Source organism: Bufo gargarizans, chromosome 8 (assembly GCF_014858855.1).
Source record: "Bufo gargarizans isolate SCDJY-AF-19 chromosome 8, ASM1485885v1, whole genome shotgun sequence".
Taxonomy (NCBI): Eukaryota; Metazoa; Chordata; class Amphibia; order Anura; family Bufonidae; genus Bufo; species Bufo gargarizans.
Window position 1 is genome coordinate 106,041,280 of NC_058087.1, and position 20,439 is coordinate 106,061,718.

General features: G+C 45.6%; 1 protein-coding gene across 1 annotated transcript in view; it reads left to right on the forward strand.

Annotated features, from left to right (window-relative positions):
* OSGEPL1 (O-sialoglycoprotein endopeptidase like 1) overlaps window positions 1-20,439 on the forward strand; it is a 505,200-nt gene that overhangs the window by 337,180 nt on the left and 147,581 nt on the right. The gene's annotated exons all lie outside the window — the stretch shown is intronic.

The window sequence follows — 20,439 nt, forward strand, 5'->3', positions numbered from 1 at the left end:
GTTATCAGAGTTAAAGGGAACCTGTCACCAGTTTTATGGTGTCCTAACTAAGGGCAACATAAATAAGTGACTGATTCTCTTAGCAAAATGTTGGGTCACTTTCTTTAATTGACCCAGTCAATCTGCCAACATCTTGTATTGAAAAGCTCCAGCTGATAATGATGAGTCATGAATATTTATGAGCTCCTGACTCTCCCCGCCCACCTACTGCTGAGTGACAGTTTGTTTCCATAGGAATCAGCAGCAGGTGGGCAGGGGAGTGGCTATAGCTCTGAATTAAATATACGCTGGACTCGATGACATCACGCCGGACTCGAATCAGCTCATTAGCATGCGGCATGCAGCATCTTTGTGTGTATATTATGAGGTAACCATCTGTCACACCAGTAAGAGAATACATCTAAGGTACTTTTTAGTAGTTAATGATTGTGTATAATTAGTTAGATTATAATCAAATATCCACATGACAGGTTCCCTTTAGGAAGAGGTTGTCTGGTCCCAAAATCTAGTCCCAAAGTCCCTAACACCCCTCACAATGTGCATATATTTTCCCTCATTTGCCCTCACTGGTGGTCCCACCTGCCACACTATTCAGTCTGCAGTAATCATGCCTACTACACCTCCTGTGGCAATGTTACTACACCTATACATGAATTCTGCTAGTTTCTTGTTTGTTTCTTGCTGAATCACATGAAAGTCCACAGACTCTTCCTTCACCAACTAGGAGTTCAAAAAACTGCTGGAATAAGCAAACATCTTATTCTTGTTATTCATGTACAATAGTGTACTGAGCCTGTAACAGAGCCTGATGTGTGTGAATTCGTAAGGTGGGTATAAATTCTCCTAGGGGTGGGCGATATGGCCTAAAATCTATATTGCGATGTAATTTTAAGCATGTGTGATATGCGATATATTTTTCTATATTGGGGGGGGGTTAAACTTTTTTTTTACTTTTTATTTAATAACTATTATCCTCCTTAAGGGCTAGAACCCTTGTCATAGTCATAGGGTGAATAGGACTTTACACTCTCCCTGCTGCCCTGTGCTTTGTGCATACAACAGCAGGGAGCTGACCATGGCAGCCAGCCTCTCATGTGCCCCCCAGCCTCTCATGTGCCCCCCAGCACCCAGGCAAGGAGAGAATTTAGGGGTATGACCACGGAGCGGTAGTGAAGATCGGTTACCATGGCAGCCAGGAGTCACGCTACTGAAGTCCTGGCTGCCATAGTATGTTAGTGAGCAGCATTATACTCACGTGCCATGGCTGCCGGGCGCTCCTTCTTCTCATAGGTCTGTGCGGCGCATTGCTAATGCTGTAAGCATTAACAATGTGCCGCACAGACAGAAGAAGGAGCGACCGGTGGCCACGGTGCACGTGAGTATAATGCTGCTCACTAACATACCATTGCAGCCAGGACATCAGTAGCGTGACTCCTGGCTGCCATGGTAACCAATCTTCACTACCACTCCGTGGTCATATTGCGGTCCGGCGATATGCACAAAATCCATATCGTGGCACAAATTTATATCGCATATCGCCTATATTGCCCACCCCTAAATTCTACCCTTGCCTTGCGCTGCATTGCACAGGGTAAGGTCTATTTGTTGTGAGCCGGCAGCTATCACTAGTACCCACCTCTAAAACAACCCAGAACAGCACTATGCAACGCCTATTTGTGCTGGTGACCGGGCTTCCTGCTAGGCGGAAGTCACCTCCTAGCATACTGATGTGAAGTCTGGTACGCCACCAGCTTACAACAAACAGATCTTGCCCTGCTCGATGCAGCTCAAGGCAAGGGGAACATCGGAACAAGGAAATGCTCCAATGCTCCATTCCTACATGGTAAAGGAGTGAGCTTGTATCCGGGTTCAGGCCTGAACACGGACCCTTTAGGTAGAAAAGAGGGACAGAGAGACAGAAACATAGAAACATAGAATGTGTCGGCAGATAAGAACCATTTGGCCCATCTAGTCTGCCCAATATATCTGAATCCTATGAATAGTCCCTGGCCCTATCTTATATGAAGGATAGCCTTATGCCTATCCCATGCATGCTTAAACTCCTTCACTGTATTTGCCGCTACCACTTCTGCAGGAAGGCTATTCCATGCATCCACTACTCTCTCAGTAAAGTAATACTTCCTTTATATTACTTTTAAACCTTTGCCCCTCTAATTTAAAACTGTGTCCTCTTGTGGTAGTTTTTCTTCTTTTAAATATGCTCTCCTCCTTTACCGAGTTGATTCCCTTTATGTATTTAAAAGTTTCTATCATATCCCCTCGGTCTCTTCTTTCTTCCAAGCTATACATATTAAGGTCCTTTAATCTTTCCTGGTAAGTTTTATCCTGCAATCCATGGACCAGTTTAGTAGCTCTTCTCTGAACTCTCTCTAGAGTATCTATATCCTTCTGGAGATATGGCCTCCAGTACTGCGCACAATACTCCAAGCGAGGTCTTACCAGTGTTCTGTACAGCGGCATAAGCACTTCACTCTTTCTACTGCTTATACCTCTCCCTATACATCCAAGCATTCTGCTGGCATTTCATGCTGCTTTATTACATTGTCTTCCCACCTTTAAGTCTTCTGAAATAATTACTCCTAAATCCCTTTCCTCAGATACTGAGGTCAGGACTGTGTCAAATATTCTATATTCTGCCCTTGGGTTTTTACGCCCCAGGTGCATTATCTTGCACTTATTCACATAAAATTTCAGTTGCCAGAGTTCTGACCATTCTTCTAGTTTTCCTAAATCCTTTTCCATTTGGCGTTTCCCTCCAGGAACATCAACCCTGTTACATATCTTTGTGTCATCAGCAAAAAGACAAACCTTACCATCGAGGCCTTTTGCAATATCACTTATGAAGATATTAAACAAAATTGGTCCCAGTACAGATCCCTGTGGAATCCCACTGGTAACATGACCTTGTTTTGAATGTTCTCCATTGACTACAACCCTCTGTTGTCTGTCACTCAGCCACTGCCTAATCCACTCAACAATATGGGAGTCCATGCTCAATGACTGCAGTTTATTGATAAGTCTTCTATGTGGGACAGTGTCAAAAGCCTTACTAAAATCTAGATATGCGATGTCTACTGCACCTCCACCGTCTATTATTTTAGTCACCCAGTCAAAAAAATCTATAAGATTTGTTTGACATGATCTCCCTGAAGTAAACCCATGCTGTTTTTCATCTTGCAATCCATGGGATTTTAGATGTTCCACAATCCTATCCTTTAATAGGGTTTCCATTAATTTGCCTACTATTGATGTCAGACTCACTGGTCTATAGTTGCTCGATTCCTCCTTACTACCTTTCTTGTGAATGGGCACGACATTTGCCAATTTCCAATCTTCCGGGACGACTCCTGTTACTAATGATTGGTTAAATAAATCTGTTAACGGTTTTGCCAGCTCACCACTAAGCTCTTTTAATAATTTTGGGTGTATCTCATCAGGCCCCTGTGACTTATTTGTCTTCACTTTAGACAGCAAACTTAGAACATCTTCCTCTGTAAAGACACATGCATCAAACGATTTAATAGTCATCCTTTCTAGTGGAGGTCCTTCTCCTTCTTTTTCTTTTGTAAAAACTGAACAGAAGTATTCATTAAGGCAGTCGGCTAGCCCTTTATTCTCTTCTACATACCTTCCGTCCTTTATTTTTAATTTAGTTATTCCTTGTTTTAATTTCCTTTTTTCATTTATATATCTGAAGAATGTCTTATCCCCTTTTTTCATAGACTGAGCTAGTTTTTCTTCTGCCTGAGCTTTAGAAGTTCTTATAACTTGCTTGGCCTCTTTCTGCCTAATCTTGTAGATTTCCTTATCTTCATTGCTCTGGGTTTTTTTATAATTACAAAATGCTAGCTTTTTATTTTTAATGATTTGGGCCACTTCTGCTGAGTACCACAGTGGTCTCTTCCTTTTTTTGCTTTTACTGACAAGTCTAATGCAATTTTCTGTTGCCTTCAATAATGCACCTTTTAAGTAGTCCCATTTCTCCTGGACTCCATGTAATCCGTTCCAGTCTGATAAGGACTCATTTATGACTAATTTCATTTTTGAAAAGTCTGTTTTTCTAAAATCTAAAACTTTTGTTTTTGTGTGGTGGGACTCTTTCACAGTTCTTATATTAAACCACACTGACTGGTGATCACTAGATCCCAAGGTTTCGCCTACAATGACATCATATACCGAATCCCCATTTGTGAATATCAAATCCAAAATGGCCTCCCTCCGGGTTGGCTCCTCAACCATTTGTTGTAGGGATAACCCCAGTAGGGAATTTAGAATATCTGTACTCCTGGGGACACTCGAGAAGCATGTTAATTCTATCTTGTACAATGCTGTCTGCTGTGCTTCTGTATCTAACTCTATCCTCTACGATACAGTCTACAGTTCTACAGTTACTGTATAAAAGATCTTTCTTGTATAATACTGCCTACTGAGCTTTGTACAGTCGTGGCCAAAAGTTTTGAGAATGACACAAATATTAGTTTTCACAAAGTTTGCTGCTAAACTGCTTTTAGATCTTTGTTTCAGTTGTTCCTGTGATGTAGTGAAATATAATTACACGCACTTCATACGTTTCAAAGGCTTTTATCGACAATTACATGACATTTATGTAGAGTCAGTATTTGCAGTGTTGGCCCTTCTTTTTCAGGACCTCTGCAATTCAACTGGGCATGCTCTCAATCAACTTCTAGGCCAATTCCTGACTGATGGCAACCCATTCTTTCATAATCACTTCTTGGAGTTTGTCAGAATTAGTGGGTTTTTGTTTGTCCACCCACCGCTTGAGGATTGACGACAAGTTCTCAATGGGATTAAGATCTGGGGAGTTTCCAGGCCATGGACCCAAAATGTAAACATTTTGGTCCCCGAGCCACTTAGTTATCACTTTTGCCTTATGGCACGGTGCTCCATCGTGCTGGAAAATGCATTGTTCTTCACCAAACTGTTGTTGGATTGTTGGAAGAAGTTGCTGTTGGAGGGTGTTTTGGTACCATTCTTTATTCATAGATGTGTTTTTGGGCAAAATTGTGAGTAAGCCCACTCCCTTGGATGAGAAGCAACCCCACACATGAATGGTCTCAGGATGCTTTACTGTTGGCATGACACAGGACTGATGGTAGCGCTCACCTTTTCTTCTCCGGACAAGCCTTTTTCCTGATGCCCCAAACAATCGGAAAGAGGCTTCATCGAAGAATATGACTTTGCCCCAGTCCTCAGCAGTCCATTCACCATATTTTGTGCAGAAGATCAATCTGTCCCTTTTTTTTTGGAGAGAAGTGGCTTCTTTGCTGCCCTTCTTGACACCAGGCCATCTTCCAAAAGTCTTTGCCTCACTGTGCGTGCAGATGTGCTCACACCTGCCTGCTGCCATTCCTGAGCAAGCTCTGCACTGGTGGCACTCCAATCCCGCAGCTGAATCCTCTTTAGGAGACGATCCTGGCGCTTGCTGGACTTTCTTGGATGCCCTGAAGCCTTCTTAACAAGAATTGAACCTCTTTCCTTGAAGTTCTTGATGATCCTATAAATTGTTGATTGAGGTGCAATCTTAATAGCCACAATATCCTTGCCTGTGAAGCCATTTTTATGGAAGAACAATGATTTCAAGCATCACCCTCCTTTTAACAGATCAAGTCTGCTATTTTAACCCAATCAGCCTGACATAATGATCTCCATCCTTGTGCTCGTCAACATTCTCACCTGAGTTAACAAGACGATTGCTGAAATGATCTCAGCAGGTAATGACAGCAATGAAATACAGTGGAAAGTTTTTTTTGGGATTAAGTTAATTTTCATGGCAAAGAAGGACTATGCAATTCATCTGATCACTCTTCATAACATTCTGGAGTATATGCAAATTGCTATTATAAAAACTAAAGCAGCAACTTTTCCAATATTTATGTAATTCTCAAAACTTTTGGCCACGACTGTATATAATCCTATCTTGCTGTCTGGTGTGTATTTAAGCTTGTCATTTCAGATACTGTCTGCTGCGCCTCTGTATCTTAGTCAGTGATCCTTTATCAAATATTTTGGTTTTGGTACTGTCTGCTTAAGTGTGTATCTAAGGCATCATGCACATGTTTTGCAGTCTGCAAATGGCGGATCCACAAAATGGATACCGTTTGTGTGCGATCTACATTTTTTTGCAGACCTATTGATGCAGTCTGCACTTGGGGAACTGACATATGGATGCAGAAAGTGTCATCTGTGTGCTTTTCACATTTGTGCTCGGATCGGCTCATGCTGAGAGGATACCCTCCCCTGCCTACTAGAAGCAGCAGAGTTGTGCCGGAACTGCTTATAGAAGGGTAGCCTAAAGGGGCCAAAAAGAACCATGCGTAGGAGTGTTGAAAAGCTTTAATAACCGAAATTACAACACCAACACTTGAAAAGCCAGTGACATTTCGTTATGCGGATCCAGGATATACCGCATGTAACATGCGGAACTCCAGCGACCCAACTGTTTAATAATATGTGCCGGCACCTTATGCAGGGACGCCGCGGCTGCCGCGCCAATGCGTAAGGAATGTCCTGTGATTGAGAGGGGATCGACCCCTGACCCTGCTAGCAGCACCCGCACGTATTTAAGAAAGACCGCGATGGTTAGCCGGGTATGGCCTAGTGCGAGTAGGGGAGAAGATGTCGGCTCGGATTCAATGCTGAGGAGCCAAGCATCAAAGGCACGTACCGGACACCACCTATTGGCCGTAGGGAAGTATCTGACCTCCACCGACTCCCCGGGCCATGTCGTTTTGGTTGAGGCCAAGGTGAGCACATAGATGGACCCGCATCGGACGAGCTGACCTTTCTGCAAGCACCCGGCCAGCGTGTTGGCGCCCATTAGCTCACCTGGCCTGAGGAACCCATAGAAGGCCAGATACAATGCTGTTACTACCAGCGCGCTAACCTGTGGGCCGAATGGTTCGCCCTGTAGTTTGTCTGTCACCAACCTGAACAAGCGGCCGGTAAAGGGCTGACGCACCTGTCGTTTTGCGACAGACGTCTTGCGCAAACCCTTCAACGCCGCTTTGATAGGGTGGGCAGAGAAAAGTGACGGTAGTTCCGGATATAGGCTGTACCGGTGGTGCTGAATACCTGCCAGGTATAATTTAACCGTACTATAGGATAAGTGTAATTGAGAGTGGCAAAACCCAACAAAACCCAGTAGGTGAGTGATAGGTCCCAGGTCTGCGGCCGGGTAGGTATTTTCATATTTCTGGAACAGGCGCCACGCTGTCTTATATGCCCGCAGGGTATTGTGGGACAAGGATTTAGCCATCAGTGTCTTAGCTACGGTGAGATGCGAGACTAATCCTAGCGCAGCTGGGCCTGGTGCGGAATTGGTGTCGGCGAGAGATCTGCCCCTGGACAAACCTGAAAGAAAAGTGGAAAATTAAGGCGGGATAAGGCGTCTGCAGCGACATTGCATTCTCCACTGATGTGCCTGCATATGAAACGAAAATTGTGCGTCAGAGACAACCAGACGAACCTCCTCACGAATGACATGACCAGTTTGGAACTAGACCTGCCCTTCATGACGATGTCCACAACTGCCGTATTGTCCGTGAGAAATAGTACCGTGCAGTTCCTCCACTGCTCGCCCCACGCCACTGCTGCCCCCACTAAGGGATATACCTCAAACAAGGCGGAACACGAAGAGAAACCTGGAATGGATGCGACCTCCGGTGGCCAAGGACCAGCGAACCAGTGGTAGCTGTACAGCGCGGCAAAGCCGACTGACGATGAGGCATCAGTGTGGACCACTGGAGACTGGTTCGAGACTACCGGAATGAAGAGCTACACGCCATTCCAGTGTGTCAAAAACCTGTCCCACATCATCAGGTCGGCCATGGCCTCTGGACCTAACCGTACCATCTCGTTCTGTGCGCGGGCCTGTGGGAGCAGCGCCAAAAGCCTAGAGATGAAGGACCTGCCTTGGGGAATGATGCGCATGGCAAAATTGAGCATGCCTAACAGGGATTGCAGGTCCGCTCTGGAAGCTACTCTCACTTGAGCCCACCTATGCACGGCCTGCCTGATTCTATCTAATTTATCAGGTGGGAGACTCGCCTGCATGCGCACCGAGTCTAAACGTATCCCTAAAAACGTGATGGTGGTGTCGGGGCCTTCTACTTTGTGAGAAGCTATTGGCACATTGAGGTCAGAAAATACTGTCTGCAAGCGCTGTAGGTCCTGAGGCTGCCGTGTCGGGGGCTCGACCAGAAGGAAGTCGTCCAGGTAATGCGTGACATGGCTGACCCTGAAGACGTCTGATAAGACCCAATGCAACGCGCTAGCCAACTGATCAAAGAGCCATGGACTTGACTTGGACCCGAAGGTCAGTTTGCTGGCAAAGTAGTACAGCCCTTGCCACTTTATCCCATGCCACTGCCAGAGTTCCGGATGGATGGGGAGCAGTTTAAAGGCGTCTGTGATATCCGCCTTGGATAACCAGGCCCCTCTCCCGAACTTGAGTATGACCTCAATCGCCTCATCAATAGAGGCGTACCTCATGGAGAATTCTTCCGAGGGGATCAAAGAATTCAGACTGGGGACTGCTAAGGAATGTGGGGCTGACAAATCGTACACCAATCTTTTTTTATTGGAAAATTTTCCTGTCACCACCCCGACCGGGTTGACCCTCCAGCACTCAAACGGAGGCTGCCGCACTGGGCAGATCACATAAGCCTTATCCAGCTCGATTTGGATTAATTGGGTGACCGTCTCGGGATCTCTGATAGCCGACGCCAAGTTCCCGCACTCATGCGGGGCTTGCGGAAGAGCCAGCAAGCCTGTGTGGAAGCCGTACCGCAGACCGTTGAGCACGTATAGTACCCAATCTGAATCTGGGTGACCGGCTAAGAAACAGACGAGGAGATCCACGTTAACCACGCTTAGTCATGCGTGATTCCCCCCTTTTTGCGTGCAAGCGACACGGGGGTGAGCCCTGAAACACTGGGTACATAAGTGCAACAACCTGCATTGATTGTAGTGGCATACGGCATAATTAAAATTATTGCATAAAGGTGACTTACCGAGGTATTTCACCGGGCGCCCCAACTTGTCATTGGACGCGGAAGCCCTGCCCGCCGGCTGGATGGGGAGAACGCCGGACACGGAAGGCGCAGCTGTGCTACCGCTCTCTGAGCACCATCCGGCCGTGTGGGCGTAGGAACCGCAACCAGCGCAAGCCGGGGCCTTGAGGCCCGCAAAGTGGCGGCAAAATAACTCGGTATCCATCCGAGACCAGTCTACGACATGTTTGCACTGAGCGAGTGTGGCCGCCGCCTTTGCCGAGAAGGAGTGGTGGTACTCATAGAAGGCGGTGCCTCCATACTTGTACCCTAGGTCGACGACCTTGAATAAATACAGGTCCAGCTCCTCCCTCCTAAGGGGGCTAGCAGAGCACACCATGTCTCGGTAAAGGCTGAATGCCAGCACAAACTCGGGAACATTGAGTTTCCTGTTGAGCCGTGCGTCCCTAGACTTGAGCACAACAGAGACCTCTCCGCATGATATGGTCTTGTTGTCCGGGGCTTCGTGTGCTGGCATGAGCAGGGACGCCAAATTAATGTCTTTACCTTCCAGAATATCCTGCCGGATATTGGGAGGAACAAAATGGGAAGGAGCTATGGTTGTGGAAAAGCTGGACCCACCCGGCGCTGCGGATGCTGATGAGCTGGCGACAGACCCTGTCTGCAACACTGTTGAACGCTGCAGGCTGGCCCTCGACAGTCTCCAGCCTAGCCTGCATGTCTGACACCGCTGTACCCATGGTGTTGACCGCAGCATGCAGCTCCATTAGGGAAGTCAGAATGGCACTGAGGGACCCCTCATCTCGATAAGGAGCCGCTGGTTGTGAAGTCAGAAGGTGGTGAAGTTCCGCCTTCCTCGCGGCGGCCGGGAACGGTATCCCCCTTCTTGATAATTCTGCCGTCAGCCTAGGGACGGTCCACAACCTTATCGGCAACTCCGCTGATCTCACGGACTGCTGCTCCCCGCTGTCCCGAGACGATAAGGACCCCTCCGGAAGTAACTCCTGCGACATCTCCCTACTAAAAGAAATTCAAACTCAAGTAACCACATCAATGCTAACCGTTATCTACTGGCCGGACCAGACCGGCTCTGCCTGGGGGGAAGGGGGACCTAGTGTCTGTGGCCAAGGGCCGACGGCGCCCACGGTCGTGACCAGAAGCGCTCCCAGGTCTGCCGCCTGGTCGGGCAGGGATTCTGAAGTCCGTAGTCAAATGAGCAGGTCCGAGTATCGTAGTCTTTGTGACCGTAGCCGGGATGCGCGACTCCGCTGTTAACTGCCCGGCTGTATATATATATTTATTTATTTATTTTTATTTTTTGTGGCGTGACTGGGACCCGCTGGGAGACTGGGGCCTGACCGGGCCTAGCCTGTGACCGTGAAGTTGCATTCCCCGGCTGTGTCTGGGCTGCATGTGTGGCCGTGCCGCCACCTCCCGCAGCTGTCCCCACCCCGTGCCTGTGGTCAATGGGAGTGCGGCCGAGTCCGTGGATCTGACCGCCTCGCACCTGCAGCCCCGAGGGGACCCTGCATCGTAAGTAGCGGTACTGGAATCCCTCCTACCGCCGTGGTAGTATGGCTCACGAGTATGTCGTCGTGCGGTTACTGCGTGCCGTAGTGGCCGGCCTAAATAATGAGTCTGTAGTCGCAACGGATTTGTGCCTGCAGTCGTGGCAGGGCTTTAGAGCGGGTCTGTAGACGTGACAGACTGTTGCCTGCAGTCGTGGCAGGGCTTTATAAGGAGTCTGTAGTCGTGACAGACCTGGCAAAGCAACATACCTCTCAAATTTTTTTAATATTTTATTTATTTATTTATTTTCCCCTCCCCCCCACCAAAGTCCACGACTGTAGGCGCCACCCTGTAATAGATGCGTCAGCGGCCTGGACCTAGTAGTCCACCATCCCCCGACCCCCAAGCCTAAGCAGGAGAAAAGAGGGGTTCAGCCCGTGCATGCACCACCCCTAACTCACCTGGCGGCCATGACAGCCACAAACCCCCACAGTGTCGTAAATTTAGCCAACCACCTGTGGACCTGGGTAAACGAGGACAGACATATGAGTGAGCGCATGCCAGCTGGGTGATCCTTCACTCATGCCGCCGCTCCCTAGCTAACCACCGGACTATGGCGACTGCGCTTTAACCAACCCCCTGCCGCACCGTACGGCCTTACGGGCGGCCCGGCTGCGTGCGCAAGTGCAGTGGCCAGCACCCCCTCCTTGAAACCCCCTATGTCTTTGCTCTTCATACATATTCCAAATATATTAAACACACACTTTTTCTTTCCCCCCCCCCCCCCTTTCCCCTGCCTTGTACCTGGCCACTGCCTTGTACCTAGCCACTGCCTGAGCAAGGGATGCCTGTACCTGGACTGCAGTACCAGTATGGGCCTGTAGGTGTCGCCCACTAACAAGCCAGGAGCTGCTGGAGCGCAGCAAGACAGTGAGCTGTGCTGTGGAGCCGACGGCCGGCGTGATCCGACGCTGCTGCGCCACAGGTGAGGGGTGCCCGCCTGGGGGACACTGTATGTGGGAGCGGGGGTGCTTGGCGCCGGGCCTGGCGCGGATCGGGGTGCCTGTATGGGGGTGCCTAGAGCGGGAGTGTGTAGTAACCACGAGTACACACCTAGAGAAAACCGGAGATGTCACTGGGGGTGCCGGCAGCGATCGGGAGCGCGGGTAGTCGCCAGCGCGGCTGGGGACCGGCGGCACGCTCGGCAGCCCCACATGTTAATACATAATACCCAATATGTTAATACATCGCAAGATGGGTGTGCGGCCACCCTGCCTACCTAATCACCGTAGCGACGAGCCCGACGCAACCGATCACCCGATCCTCCAGTGACGCACACACTTCTCTGGCACCAACCCACAAGCCTATTTGAAAGTGTTCAAACCGACAAGTGGGGGCAGGAGGGCCAGGTTTAAATAGTGAACGCCCCGCCTCCCCCTCACACAAATCCGGCACTCTCAATTGCCTACCACATATCTATTCTGCAAAAGATAAAACATGTCCTATTCTGTACCACAAAATCTGTACTGTGAAGCCATTGAAGTTAACGGGTCTGGAAAAAAATGCACATCACGCATGAACAGTATGCTTATTTTGCGGATCTGCGATTTGTGGACCATAAAACTGATACGGTCATGTGCAATAAGGTCTAATCCTATATTTTGTTGCTACTGCCCACTGAAGGGTTTATCTAGGCCTAAGCAATAATACACACTACCATGATCAGCCTGGGAAACACTGTGTGTTGGGCGCATCTCCTGGGCTGCCCGCACTCCTCTGACCTGAACTTGGCTGTATCATAGTAAGTCAGTTTCTTATCGGATTGTGGGGTTATCGTATATGTGTTGATAGGAGGACACTGCAACAGTCAGTTCGGTTCAGGGGAGCCATTGTCGGCCCGGGGGATGCGGCTGACACATGGACCGTGATTCCTGGACCAATCACGGTCGTGTGCATGAGCCTTTTTACTGTCATGCATCATATTGTCTGCCCCTGTATCTAATTCTGTCATGTGCAATTCTGTCTGCTAAGCATATAGCATAGCCAGTCATGTGTGATACTGTCTGCTAAGGTGTGGATCTAAGCCTATCCTGTGTGATGCAGACTACCAGGTGATAGGTGGCAGATCATAGAGTGTATATATATTTATATTATTTGAAAAATCGGTAGCACTGCAAAATATTGAAAAACATATATTCCCAAAAAGTCTCCACGACTAGCCGTGTGGGCTCTGCCTCCTATATTTCTCATTGGCCACAACACCGTTCACACAATAGGTGTTTTATAGCTGCAACTGGTGGAAAATAGAAATAGAAAATAGATGCCTGACACACAGTCACTTGTGGCTTTTTAGGGGAATTGTGTGAATAATATATTTACAGTATATATCTCTTTATAATATCTTTGTACTGTTTTATCACATCAATATTCAAATTCAAACACATACTATATGTGTGTATATATGTAGTCTGCATACTACTCACAAAAAGTTTGGTATATCTGGTTTGTGGGTAAAATTTTAGGATGAACTTAAAATGCACTCTAACCTTTACAGATGAAGTTAATGTGACCTCTAAACTTTTGAATGCACATATTCAACTTGTAAACAGCATAAGATGTCAAGGTCAAGCTGTAATTGATGCTCAAAGCCACATGACTGTAGCTCCCCACAGTCGGCAGCACTCATGCAGCCCCAAACCATGACACTCCTACCACCATGCTTGACTGTAGGCAATACACACTTGTCTATGTACTCCTCATTTGGTTGCCGCCACACACACTTGACATCATCGGAACCAAATAAGTCTTGGACTTATCAGACCATAGAACATGGTTCCAGTAATCCATGTCCTTAGTCACTTCTGCTCAATTGTTGCAGGCTTTCTTGGGCATCATCATTTAGAAGAGCCTTCCTCCTTTAACCTCTTCAGCAATGTTGTCAGCAATTATACTTCTATTTTGAAAAGACAACCTTCTTTAGTCAACCATGGCGAGGCCTGTTCTTAGTGGAACCTGTCTTGTTAAACCGCTGTATGGTCTTAGCCAATGTGCTGCAGCTCAGTTTTAAGGTGTTGGCAATCTTCTTATAGCCTGGCAAACTGCGGCTCTCCAGTTGTTGTAAAACTACAGCTCCCAGTATGCCTAGTCTGCCTACAGCTATCAGCCTACAGCTGGGCACCATGGGATTTGTAGTTTTACAACAGCTGGAAAGCTGCAGTTTGCCCATCCCTGGCCTAGGCCATCTTTATGTAGAGCAACAATTCTTCATTTTCAGATCCTCAGAGAGTTATTTGCCATGAGGTGCCATGTTGAACTTCCAGTCACCAGTATGAAAGAGTGTGAGAACGATGACACAAAATTTAACACACTTGCTCTCCATTTACATCTGAGGCTTTGTCACATGACACAGGGGAGGGAAAATGGCTAATTGGGCACAATTTGGCCTTTTTCACAAAGGGATGCACTCACTTTTTTTGCCTGCACTTTAGACATTAATGTATGTGTGTCGAATTATTTTGAAGGCATCCCAAATTTACATGGTTATACAAGCTCTAAACTGGCTACTTTACATTGTATCAAAGTGTCGTATCTTCAGTGTTGCCCCATGAAAAGATATAATAAAATGTTTACAAAAATGTGAGGGGTGTACTCATTTTTGTGAGATACACAAACGTACTAGTAGGATGACTCATCTTCGCATTGGTTCATTTAATTTGTTGTTTGTGTGTGTGGTTAACCCCTTCCCGACCTGAGCCATAATAGTACAGCGCAACAGAACGTGACTTGCCACCCATTGCCATACTATTACGGCGGGCTGAATGGGTGGGTGCAAGAGCTGCACCCGCCTGATCAGCGGCAGGGGTCCGGCAGTGACTGATAACCGGACCCCTGCTGTATGCGCCTTTGATGTGTCGCAGTCACCGGTCACTGACCGCGCCACGTGCGATGTATGGAGAGAGAGGGAGCAGGGAAGGGAGCCCGAGGCAGGCCTCATACGCACGGACGTTGTTTTGAGCACAGCATTCCGTTGCTCCGTTCCGTGGTCCTCCAAAAAAATATAACCTGTCCTATTCTTGTCTGCGTTTTGCGGACAAGAAAAGGCAGTAATAATGCAGTAATATTTGTGGATCCACAATTTGCGGACCACAAAACACACAAAAGTCGTGTGCATGAGGCCTTAGCCTGTGAGATCCAGCCCCCTGGATCTCACAGGCAAGCAGGCTGGTAATACACTTACAGCCAATGCATCACAATACAGAAGTATTGTGATGCATTGTAAAGGGGATCAGACCCCCAAAAGTTGAAGTCCCAGAGTGGGACAAAAAAAATGTAATAAAAAAAAAAAAAAGTTTTCTATTCCCAAAATAAAGTAAATAAAAAAAATAGGGAAAAAAGAACAGTAGACATATTAGGTATCGCCGCGTCCGTATCGACCGGCTCTATAAAAATATCACATAACCTAACCCCTCATGTAAATGCTGTAAAAAAAATAAAAATAAAACCTGTGCTAAAAAAACATTTTTTGTTCACCTTACATCACTAAAAGTGCAACACCAAGCGATCAAAAAGGCATATGCACCCCAAAATAGTACCAATCAAACCATCATCTCATCCTACAAAATTTATACCCTACCTAAGACAATCACCCAAAAATTGAAAAAACTATGCCTCTCAGACTATGGAGACACTAAAACATGATTATTATTATTTTTTGTTTCAAAAATGATATTATTGTGTAAAACTTAAATAAATAAAAAAAATTAAAAATATTAGGTATTGCCACATCCGTAAGGACCTGCCCCCCATCACATGACCTAACCCCTCAGATGAACACTGTAAAAAAAAAAAAAAAAAAAAAACGTGTCAACAAAGCAATTTTTTGTAACCTTACACCACAAAAAGTGTAATAGCAAGCAATCAAAAAGTCATACGCACCCTAAAATAGCACCAATCAAACCGTCATCTCATTCTGAAAATAATGAGCCCCTGCATAAGACAGTCACCTGTGGAGACACAAAAAATATTTTTTTTCAAAAATGCTTTATAATGTAAAACTGAAACATATTTGGTATTGTCGCGTCTGTAACAACCTGCTATATAAAAATACCACATGATCCAACCTGTCAGATGAAAATTGTAAATATAAATAAATAAAAGCTGTGCCAAAACAGTTATTTTTTGTTACCTTGCTTCACAAAAAGTGTTATATACAGTGCTGCCCATAATTATTCATACCCCTGGCAAATTTTGACTTAAAGTTACTTTTATTCAACCAGCAAGTAATTTTTTGATGGGAAATTACATAGGTGTCTCCCAAAAGATAATAAGACTATGTACAAGAGGCATTATTGTGGAAAAGAAAACATTTCTCAGCTTTTATTTACATTTGAGCAAAAAGTGTCCAGTTCAAAATTATTCATACCCTTCTCAATAATCAATAGAAACGCCTTTATTGGCTATTACAGCAATCAAACGCTTCCTATAATTGCAGACCAGCTTTTTGCATGTCTCCACAGGTATTTTTGCCCATTCATCTTTAGCAATCAGCTCCAAGTCTTTCAGGTTGGAGGGTCTTCTTGCCATCACCCTGATCTTTACCTCCCTCCACAGATTCTCAATTGGATTCAAGTCTGGACTCTGGCTGGGCCACTCCAAAACTTGAATGTTGTCTGCTAACCATTTCTTCACCACTTTTGCTGTGTGTTTTGGGTCATTGTCATGCTGAAATGTCCACTGGTGGCCAAGGCCAAGTTTCTCTGCAGACTGCCTGATGTTGTCGTTGAGAATCCTCATGTATTTCTCTTTTTTCATGGTGCTGTTTATTTTGATTAGGTTCCCTGGTCCATTGGCTGAAAAACACCCCCAAAGCATTAGGTTCCCACCACCATGTTTGACAGTGGGGATGGTGTTCTTTGGGTTGAAGGCTTCTCCTTTTTTACTCCAAATGAAGGAACATCATTGTGACCAAACAATTAAATGTTTGCTTCATCTGACCATAATACAGAAGACCAGAAGTCTTCTTCTTTGTCCAGATGAGCTTTTGCAAAAGCCAAGTGAGCTTTTGTGTGCCTGGCCTGCATCTGTGGAACCCAGCAGTGTGCAGTGTCCATTGGATTGTCTGCCTTGAGACATTGCCACAAGCAGAGCCCAGATTCATGAGGATGGCCTTGGTGGTGATCCTTGGATTCTTTTTCACCTCTCTAACTAGCCTCTTGGCCAGCACAGGTGTCTTTTGGCTTCTGAGCACGTCCTCTGAGATTTTCCACAGTGCAGAACATCTTGTATTTTCTGCTCAAATGTAAATAAAAGCTGTGAAATGTTTTTTTTTCCCCACAATAATGCCTCTTGTACATCATCTTATTATCTTTTGGGAGACACCTATGTCGTTTCCCGTCAAAAAACTTTAAGTCAAAATTTGGCAGGGGTATGAATAATTATGGGCAGCACTGTAGAGCAACCAAAAATCATATGTACCCTAAAATTGTACCAACAAAATTGCCACCTTATCCCGTAGTTTCCAAAATTGGGTAATTTTCTTGGAGTTTCTACTCTAGGGGTGCTTTCCAAAAACCATATGGCGTTCCTTTCCTTCTGCGCAATGCCGTACAGCAGTTTACTACCACATATGGGGTGTTTCTGTAAACTACAGAATCAGGGCAATAAATATAGAGTTTTGTTTGGCTGTTAACCCTTGCTTTGTTATTTGAAAAAAATGTATTAAAAATAATTCTTATGGAACACCTAGAGGGTTAACAAAGTTTGTAAAATCAGTTTTGAATACCTTGAGGGGTGTAGTCTCTAAAATTGGGTCATTTTTGAGTGGTTTCTATTATGTAAGCCTCACAAAGTGACTACAGACCTGAACTGGTCCTTTAAAAGGTGGGATTTGGAAATTTTCTGAAAAATTTCAAGAGTTGCTTCTAAACTTCTAAGCCTTCTAACATCCCCAAAAAATAAAATGGCATTCACAAAATGATCCAAATATAAAGTAGACATATGGGGAATGTAATGTAATAACTATTTTTGTAGTTATTAGTATCTATTATAAAAGTAGAGAAATTGAAATTTTGAAAATGTTTCCAAATATTTGGTATCTTTTTAAGATGAACTATTTTGGCTCAATTTTACCACTGTCATGAAGTACAATATGTGATGAGAAAACATTCTCAGAATGGCCTGGATAAGTAAAAGCGTTTTTACCACATAAAGTGACACATGTCAGATTTTCAAAAAATGGCCTGGGCAGGAAGGTGAAAACTGACCTGGGGTTGAAAGGGTTAAAAGATATCTACAGTGCCCCCATAACAATGACATCCACAGTAGCCCCCTAATAGTGGCCCCATAACAGTGACATCTACAGTGGGCCCCTAACAGTGACATCCACAGTGGCCCCATAATAGTGACATCTTCATTGCCCCATAACATTGACATCCACAACGACTCATAACAGAGCCGAGTTCAGGTTTCATTGGGCAGCCTGTTCGTTGCAGAGATGGGAAATACAGGTTTCATACTGAAGCCTTGAACTAAACCGTGACGTCAGCTGAAGACGTGATGTCCTGGTGCTTGCACAATAGTATGTTCCTAGATCGCATGCATCGGGAACGAAAAAGGTCAGCTCACCAGTCTTACTGGTGGAGAAGGAGGTGAAGTCCGTGATGATGTGCTGTCTCCTGCTGAAGAAAGGAAGAGAGAGATCACAGGATAGGGCCCGAAGCCCTGAAAATGCTGCCCTGAAAATGACTGTGAAGTGGATGCAGGAATGGCCTGCTGAGCAGCTGGTATGTTTTGACTAAGCATTAGTCTCTCCACAGCTTAGTCAGCCCTAATTTTTACAACTGGAGCCAGAACCCATTTAATTAAAAACGTTACTTTGTATACTCACCTGTTTCTCCCCGCACTGAAGCTCTTGTGTTTCTCATGTTTATGGACAAGGCTGCAGCAGTGGCATAGCAGTAAATGGCATGCGACTGCTGCAACCAATCACTTGCCTCATGTGTGGTATACACATGTATGTCACATCTACCACTGTAGGCTTGTAGACAAATGAGTATAGACTCATGGGGTCATTTATTAAGACCAGCGTTTAAGATGCCAGTCTTAATAACCCTGTGCTTGCGCTTGATGCGCATAAGTTATGTAGAGGCACCGGCCTCTACATAATTTAGGTGCTGACCGTGCAACTTGCTTAAATCTACTCCAGCTCCCATGCTGGCGTGATTTAAGTAATTTTCTAAACAGGTGTAGAAAATGATAAATGAGATGGGGAAAAGTTTCAGATTCAGGTGCATATCCCCTTTGCGACCGAATATGTGACAAAAGTACGCCAAAAAGTTGCATGCTTCTCATCATAAATGCCCCTCTTATTTTTTATTTTATGACCTTTGGTGGCATTTGGAAAGTTGTTAATTAACCCCTTGCCAACCACCTTTGTTGACTATATACATCCTAACAGTCAGCATATATCCCTCCATTGGCGTTTTAAACACTATGCAGTGATAAACATATTTCTCGTTGATTAGTAATCCATTTGTTAGTTTGCAGCAGTTCCAGATCCCTGATGCCAGCTCCCTACATCACAATCCCTATCCCTTCAACCCTCCCCGTCATGTGCAGCACGGAAAGCAGCTAGATAGACTGGGAGTGAGTCGGTAAGGTCCTCACATGTTGTTACAGGTACAGTAACTGGAGCCTTGCTGACTGCAGTGCATGCCACAGCTGCTCAATTATGCATGCCACAGATGCTCAATTAGGTTCAAGTCTGGGGAATTAGGAGGTCAGGGTAGTACTTGGAAGTCTTGGTTATGCTCTTCCAACCAATCTTGGACATTTATAGTCATGTGACATTTCGCATTGTCTTACTGGATGATCCCATCCACCCAGGGAAGACAATAAGCATGTGAAAATTTTAGTTTTTTTTGCCAATTCATCTTCATTAGCAGAGCAGCAGTCACCATCCACCTGCTTCGGAAAGCCAAACGCAGTAGGGTTAACTAAACTTACACCTGGTAGCCCCCTGGTTTATCTTGGTGGTGAGGTGTGCCACTGTAGTGTGTCGGTCTGTCCTCACGCACTTTTGTAGCCAATGTTCACCTCTCACATCAATGGCACGTGGTGTTCCACAGGTTCCATGTCACTTGGTTCCATTTGTCCACTCAAGATACAGTTTCACCACAGCAGCTGCTGAACAATTCACCAACTGTGCAGTTTCAGAAATACTGCCACCCTTGGCCTGAAATCTAAAAATCATCCCTTTTTGCAACTCATACCTTTCACCCATGACAGCCACGAGGGATATGTGCGATGACAACCATGCGTAAACCTTTTGAGATTCTGTTCACTTCAAGTTTGCAGTATTTTAAAAAATGTTTGGTTTGAACCCAAATCGATCAACCCCAACTAAAGTTGCTCCAATTTCCCTGAAAAATTGGTATATAACACCCTCTAGTTTCCTGTGAAAATATGGTATCTCTTTATACTGTAGCTGCAGAACACTCACATGCTTGGCAAAAAGTTCTACGCCATCACTGCCCAAGCCCAGGGCCCAGAAAAATGTTATGTAGGCGAAGGTGTGGAAATGTGCCATATTTACCAAGACTAAGTGGTACGGCAGACATTGAACCACCAGCAGCTTGACCAGGTGGGTGTTTAGCTTGCAAATAAGCTATTTGCAGGTCGTGAATAGTTTTCTCAAGGCCCCAAATTCCATTATGGATGACTCATGATGGACCAGAGGACAAAGAGAAGGAGGATACTGAGCAGGAGAAATAGCAGCTGATTATGATGACAGGAACACTGTACTGCTTGGGGATGCAGGCTGGCCAAGAGCAGGAGGACAGACTTGTTCTGATTGACAACGCTGGCCAGTTCTATTTTC